This window comes from Oncorhynchus keta, chromosome 22, assembly GCF_023373465.1.
Source record: "Oncorhynchus keta strain PuntledgeMale-10-30-2019 chromosome 22, Oket_V2, whole genome shotgun sequence".
NCBI lineage: Eukaryota > Metazoa > Chordata > Actinopteri > Salmoniformes > Salmonidae > Oncorhynchus > Oncorhynchus keta.
The window spans coordinates 26,246,270-26,254,801 of record NC_068442.1 but is presented as its reverse complement, the minus strand read 5'-3'; positions in this window follow the sequence as shown (position 1 = coordinate 26,254,801).

Sequence of the window (8,532 nt, the reverse complement as noted above, 5' to 3'; positions counted from 1 at the left end):
TGATATTGAAAAAACGGAATAAAATCGATCCAGCAAACCTTCATATTTCACAGACGTGTTTTCCGCGTTGAAGGGCATCTCAGGATAGAAGGGGCCTAACAAAACGGCTAATTGGTGCTCGGTAATAGCGGATGAATTGACCCTCACAGGATCCTTGGTCCCACTCGAAATAAACCAACACATCTGCCTTGGGTTAAAGACCCTTTGTATCGCTTTCGATTTCTGCATCGTGCATGTGTATGTGCATGTGAGGGAGCGAGGTGGAGTTACAGGCATCATCATGATCACTCATTGAATAGGCCTCAATTCTAAAACATTCTATCGGGATGTCTCAATTTGGATCGATATCTGGAGCAAGTAGAGTGTTGGATCGGATTGAGTTTCTCAAAGCAACACTGGCGATGTTTATCGGAATCTACCCCCACTTGATTGTAATGATTGAAAACGCACTGTCCCAGAGCGCTGATTACATCAAATAATCCCCGCTTCTACCTATCATCTCAGGTAATCTTTAGTCCTCTTCAGTCTGCTTCCTAAATAGCTCGAGTATTTCTATTCCACTTGTCATTTCCTCGTGCTCCCAGTGTCTCTCGTCAGGCTGTTATAACCTGTAATAAAATTGCTTATTTTTTTGTGAAACGTTGAAAGTCCAGAGGACATCAGATCTATATCAAACTGACCACAAAAATATAATGTGGGACAACCTTTGGTATGCCCCCCTCTCGGTTGACCCCTTCTTCTCCAGACCACCAATTTGTCTTCCCATTTCTACTTTTAGCATCTTTATAGGACTTATATGTTTCAAAAAAGCATCTGAGAGCTGTTTATGACCTGATATATTATGCAAATGTATATTCTTTCTTCTGAAATGAACCCTTTGATGCCATTATATTCATGATATCAGAGCATAGCCTGTGATGAACTGTGTGTCTGTGTGTGCCAGTGTGTTCTCCTCCTCTTGACATAATGGCCCCATCCCGCAGAGATGTGGAGTGCAGGAGACTCCTCCCAGCAAATCCATGGATATGGTGTCATCAGGCGGTGCTAACAATCCTGTCTTTCATATACTTCAAATTATGAGGGGGAATGACAACAATTCGCTAGAATCCCTGTCTCTTTATTTATTTCTCTTTCTTTCTTTCTTTTTCAAAATTATACTGTGTTACAATATAATAATGTTTTGTTTTTTAAATGGAGGAAGCTCATTGAACATAAACAATGGTCAAGTGAGGAGGGAGTCTCCCCCCCCCAGTGCTAAAAACATCTGTGTCTGTGACGTTGTGTGAGGGTTCCCACCCACACCCTGTGACCCTCATGATTCCTCCTAGACAGTCAACCACTGAGCCAGACTCTGTCTCTCAGACAACGATTCCCTAATGCTTTTCTGCCTAGTTCATGCACTGCCCTTTTAACAAACTAAGTGCATCTCGTCGTCTGGTTAAATCTGGGGCGTAATGCCTCATGTGGATAAGCCTCCCACGACCATACCTGGCTGCTCGTTTCTTAAGCAGAAATCATATCACACTGCCAAAAAGTGTTCCAATTCCCAAATGGACTTTCACAATGCTTTACAGTATAACATTTAATCTGAACCTGTCACAATGTTAAACCCAAATATTGTCCATTGTTGGTAAAGAGGGACAAGAAACGTGTGCACACAATAGTTCAGGTTATGTCCCCTAGTCAAGTATTCATAAAGCAGCAATGAAGGCAAGTCTCTAATTTACATTACATTGGTTGCTCAGCCTGCCTCGGTCTCTCCTGTGTAATCCTCTCTTTCCCCCACTAGCAGACAGGCCATCACTCCCAGTGTGTACTACTTCCAGCAATGATATCAAAAAGTTTTTTTGGTCAAGCCAAAGAGAGGTCACGCTAATAATACCCAAGGTCAGTGGTGGGAGCCAGTGAGTCTCCCAGTCGCTTTTCATTTGTTCACAGAGTTAATGACAGTTGCAGGGGGACGAGAACTTGGAGCCAGCGGCCATGTGATGTCACTAACACACATGCCAGGGGATTAGAAGGGCAGGCAGGGGACAAGAACTGTGGATTATAAACGGGGGGGAAACTCTTTAGTTTAAGATGGGTTTGTTGTGGTTGCATGGAAATGCATGAGTTATACACAATTTACGAATGTTAATGCAATCAATATATGCATATAATTCTCAATAAGATTTGTGAGAAGACAACTGTGCAGCTTGAATATGGTCTAGGGACTTATTTACATGTAAGTAAACTATTTTCCTTAACCCAAAAAAACAACATTAGAACTTATACATTTCACATTACGTCTGACCCAAACATCATTAAATGATCATTAAAATAAAAAACAATCAGTGTTTCAGGTATCATACTAGCTACTTCCTACCACAATAGTAAATCGCTGGAGAGAATTAGGCCAATCCAATCACCTAAGCTCTCAGAAATGCAATTGTAACTCACTGTGCTGTCTGTAACATATGCATAGGGCTAACATGGCCCACATTAACAGCTTAATAGATTGATTTCCTACTGCAGTTTGAACAACATTTATATGCAGAACAAGTGTTGCTTTTGTATATTTAAGGCACTGCAACCAGACGTAAATAGTAATGTGTCACACCTGCACACACAATGACAACATCCCCTTATGTTGCACTTGTACAATAAGTCATCTTTACTCCACCCAGGAGAAGGTTCAAAAGTTGGGACATGTGTTGATGAGGTTACTGTGATCAATTCTGTTTATCTAACTTTCTGATGGGATAGAAGTGACCATGTGTTCAACTCTGTGTCTATGGTGTCCTGTAAGATTATTAAAGGGGTAATCTGAAAAATAAAACAATTACAAAGCAATTACCGTGCACTGTTGGGTAAAAAGCTGAGGGATCACAGTGGAGAAATGTGACCAGTCTCATATTCATAGCCAGAGCTACGGAATCAAGGACTGGCCATCCATGATATAAAATGTTTATTTTGAACCATGTTTTGAGGCTATACCGTGTTTGTTTATATTGACATTGTTTACAAACATTGGAGTAAAACATGCTAAGATGTTGGGTTCTGATGGGGTATGACAGTTGAACTAAGCTCATGTGGCATTTATAAGTTCAATTATTCAATACATAATGGGTGTATATCATTAATTTATAAGTCCAAAATGAATGTAGCAACCGCAGACTGCCCCTTTAATGTGGAAGGTATGCTATAGTGCATTATCAATTAGTTTGTACCGACCAGCCTGTACAGAGAAACCCCTCATCAATAATTTTGAATTCTGTTAACTGCAATGATGTCTCTGTTTTTACATATAGCCTACATTTCTCACACAAAAATAGCATGCCCAAACTCAAGTTAATGAAAAAGATCCCGAAAACACAGATCTCCTTCCTCTTCCAGCTTCCTGATACATAACCCCACTGTTCAATGCCATAAAACATATGAAGATATTTCCCTTCAGCACAAACAAGTCTCTGATGTCTTGGAGCTCATGCTGCATTTTGTCAAACTCTTTTGTTACTGCTGTGAAGACAATGTCAGACTCATATTTAGGAACCTTTTGGGCTTTTCCACCAGCACTACTGTACTTATGTTCCCTTTTAAGTTCACAAAAGTTTCTGACTAATTCCTTCTGAGTATTTATCCTCTCCATAACAATTTGCCTTGGTGACCAGGATGTAAATACAGCAGATCCCCTCTTTGAGCACAAGGTCACATTTTCTAAATATGAATTGCATATTGCATTACTTCCAGATGAGTGAAGCTGTCAGACCAATAATAGCAGCTATCAGTCCTACATTCTGCCACTTCTCCCCCATTTTTGGTCATAGGGTCATGTGTAAATTGAAAGTGACAGTTGGACCAATGTCTAATATTGTTAGAGTAGGTTACCCGGTCATTTTGTATGTTGGAACCACCTGGCGTTCTAATGAGGAAATAAGTTATCCTCTTTTTGTACACTTGTTTTCTTCTGGACATGTAGCTCTAGGTATCCTCCAGGAGATGCTAGGAGACAGAAATATACACAAACACAGACAATGATTCAAGTATGGATTCAGAGCTGTCAGAGACTTACTGAAAGATATGACATGGAAATAATACTTCAAGAGGCAGACACACTGAAACCTTTTTTTCCACTTACTCTGCATATTATCAACATGAAGGGCAAAATAAAAGTTTTTGCCTGAGCGTATGAGAATGGAGTCTCTCATTCATCAAAGGATTTAAACACTGAAGTCTGATTTATCCCCTTATTCCACAAAGGTAACATTCTATAAGTTATAGATTCATGAAATCTCATGGTACAGCATGCAATTATTTTAACGAAATGGTTCATGTTATATTCTGCCTTTACATTGGTAATTTAATGAGCACGTGATCTGTCACATCAAGGATTTTCTCAACTTCTGTTTCTACTCATAAATATTTTTTTTCTGTCATTTTCTGTTTAGTTTCGTTTTCCTGCTTTGCTGCAAACTGTCAAAATCAAACAGCTCTCCGTCATGTATTTGAACAGTAGCTAATAAGTAACGTCATTACTAACTATATATTTTTTCAATCTTTGAAACAGAGGAAAAATAAAGTGTTTTGTCAAGTTGAAGAATACCTTCTAGTCCCTACTCTACGTTCTTGCTGAGAACCCTTGAAAGTAGTCATACAGCAGTGCAGAAACACATAAACATTGAACGGCACTGATGGTTATAAATCTGATGGGATTTGCATATTTTGCCTTCCCTACAAGGAAGCAGGGGAGAGAACATGAACATATCAACAATAAAAACATGCTGGAGTCAGAGATTTAACATGCTATTTATTGAACAGTTTTGAGAAAAGGGGATAATAAATTAGACAAATACATTTTTCTGCAATAAAATTGTAACTCTTCTTGTCTTTGTCTTTCACATGTAGCTTGTGGGTTTTTAAACATTGTGTGCCAATTTCCAATGTGAATATTAACGCTGAGTTAATCAGTAGAAATAATGACAAATGTACAGAAGATTGAAAGACAAAATTATCGGAGGATGCTATAATATCAACCACGAAGCATTACAAAAATAATTCTGATACAAATATCAATATTAAGTCACATGCTATGACAAGGGTCAGGGTCCATGTCTCCATCTTCACATCTGTTATGATGGGTCCTGCCTAGAGACTACTAGTGTAAATGGGCTTCCAGTCCTGTCATCTTCAAATAGACCTGTCAACCAATGCCACTGCCTCTTGTTGGAGCATATCTGGTGTGTCGAGGACATATTGTAGCCATTATCATAGGCCTATAGGCTATAAACTATTTGGAGAATGGGGGGGGCATAAAACAGCAGTTGCTTTTTTTAAATGTGGTTTTAAATGTAATCATATCGATTTTTTTTACTCTGCAAAAAACTACTGTATGCAATCGAATGTGTAGCCTACAACATTCATAAAACGTTAAATGTTTAACTGTGTCATGTCGAGCATTGTATTGGACATTTTTAGATGTTGGACCTGTAACTGTTTTATCACTTCATTCAGGTAATATGGGGCGTTTGAACAATACTTTTTCCACATATGTATTTATTTCTGTGACAACATCATTCGAAAATGCCATTTTGATTACATTTGTAATTTGAACCAAAGCAGCTGTTGTTGATTTTGCTTGGTTATCAATTTGTCGATTTAACTTTATACAGTTTTGGGTAACAGTGTTCATTTATCCGTTTTTTATCTAATGACATACTATCAAACTAATAAGTACTCAACTATTTACAATCAAAAAACTCTTATCCCAAAAGAGGGACCAATGTTTTGAGATTGCTTCATGGCTGTATCTCTCAAAATATCCCCAGACATAGTTATATAACTATCATATTGTTCGTTTATCACGTAGATGTGACTATGCTGTTATTTTCACGTTATTGAAATATTTTGATATTTCACTTAGTTAATTTGAGTTAATAATTAGACTACAGGCATGTCCTGGGCCTAGAATGAAAATAAAATAAAAATTCAGATGCAGACAACATAATACCTTTACTTCGTTTTGGTTATTCGATTTCTTCTCAAGAGAATGTTAATAAAATAGATAAAAGACTAATGGCAACGCAGAAGCAGGTCATAAATCAAAGAAAGAGACATATGCCTCTAAGTAGCCTACCACTCTGTTCTCCTATCTCACTCAATTTTAACTGATCTTGGGCTAAATTGTGTCCCCAGATAGGCTATGTCTCAAGGCGTTTGGTTCCATTAAAAAACATTTTTTTATACAAATAGGCTACATTTCTTTGCATATATACATCTTTATTAGTTACAAATGCTGAAACAATATGCAATTATATAACTGTCATTTGGTTGAAAATGTGCTATTGAATTGGTTGATATTATTATATATATTTTTAATACATATTTTACTAGGTAAGTTGACTGCGAACACATTCTCATTTACAGCAACAACCTGGGTAAAGTTACAGGGGAGAGGAAGGGGATCAATGAGCCAGTTGGAAGATGGGGATGATTAGATGGCCATGATGGTACGAGGGCCAGATTGGGAATTTAGCCAGGACACTGAGGTTAAGCCCATGGGGTCTTTAGTGACCACAGAGAGTCAGGTCACCCGTTTAACGCCACTTCCGAAAGACAGCACCCTTCACAGGGCAATGTCCCCTATCACTGCCCTGGGGCATTGGGATATTTTTTTAGATCAGAAGAGTGCTTCCTACTGGACCTCCAACACCACTTCCAGCAGCATCTTGTCTACCATCCAAGGACCAACCCTGCTGAGCTTCCGAGGCAATTTAGCAGTGGGATGCATGCATGCATATTAGCTGGAATGCAGAATTGTATTTTAATAAAATGAGTTGTTTGGATCCTGGATGCTGATTGGTTGATAGCAGTGAGTTATAGAACCACAATCCCCACATTCCACTGGTAATGTGTTTTAACAGTTATATTAGATTTATCAATGCGCAACCACTGTTCCACAGCCCAGCCATTCAATTTACAAACTGAATCTCCCACAGAAAAAAACGTCAAGACAATACTTCCCTATACTGCTAGACTAGCTTTTGGTTTGGTACAGTGTGGGTTAATACAAACCAAGCAGTGTGACTATCTGACCTGTGCATGCATATCAACGTGACCGGAAGGACAGCTTCTCTGAGACAGGCTAATGAATTTATCAGGATCAGTATAATGGATATCTCCAAAGAAATTGTGAAATAGAAACGAAGATAAAACAAACGAAAATTCACATAGTTCGCTGTCATTTCAGCTGCTTGATGCTATTGTGTGTTAGCTTGCCTTTAGTTGGCTAGCTAGCAAAGGAGAAGTAATGTTAGCCAAGCTATCCTCCATAAATGTATTATTGACTTGACAATCAGACGTTTTTTTCCTACATATACATTATTTATCAAATCATTATTTGCTGAAGTTCTTGTTGACTATTTATTAATTATTTATTAAATCATTAGGCCTATTTATTGAAGTTATTTTCTCTTGCCATCATAGCTAGGTAAGATGCCAATGATTTGTTTAGCAACGTGGAATTAATAGGATGACCAACTGGGTCAAAACACCCCAAAATAATTCAAGACCAGCCTGTCTGTTTAGTAAATTCAGAACCTCAGAACTAACAACTGGCTTTTACACGGACTATATATTCTGGTGAAAGGATTAAATAAAACGAATTTACTCATTAAAATATATTTTTTTTATGAAAACATGTTATTCATCTTTTTCTTTAAAAAAAATATTGGCAACCTTTGTATAAAAGAAACAAGGACCTAGAACCCAGGATTATTGTGTGATAACTCCCTCTTAAACCCACACGTTTCAAGTTTGACCAGCAGTCTTCAGCAACTTTTTTAATACAGTTGTCATATTGGTAGGTTTGCCAGCAAAAAGCTATTTAGCTACCTTCTAGCCTAGTGTTTGATATGCAATGTAATATCGGGACACCGTGCAATCATGGCGTAATATGCGCCTACACATGCGGACCGTACATGCTACACAGTTACAGAAAGCTTAACTAGCAACTACACAAACAGAAATTGGATACATTGTAAATGCTAGGTTTAGCTAGCTAGGTTTAGCTAGGTTTAGCTTAGCTAGCTAGCTAGCTAGCATTGATTTGTTTTTGCAGAGACATCCTTTTTTTTGAGCGTCTGATGACCTAACTTGGTGAGTGATGAACTTGAATTTCTCCAGTCCCCTCCGCCCTACAGCTGTTTTCAGCAACTGATTTGTTGGAATTCGGTTGTCATATTGGCAGGTTCGCTGCCAACAAACTATTTAGCTAGATTTTAGCCTAGTGTTGATATGCAATGCGATCTTCACGTAATTAACTATCAGTGTTGACCAGTGTCCTGACGAGAAGGCAAGCTTTTCTAGCTATGCCAGGCAAAATCGAGCATTATCATCTCATTGTTATGCATGTATTCAAATGAATGACAATAGCACACTCTATTTTGCTGTTATTCTAGGCTCCGCCTCGTCCCACTGCGTCATCCATTGTTTCCAAGGTTATGTACAGAACGTCGGTGTATATCCCTTACATTATCCCCGGGTTCTCATTCCTTA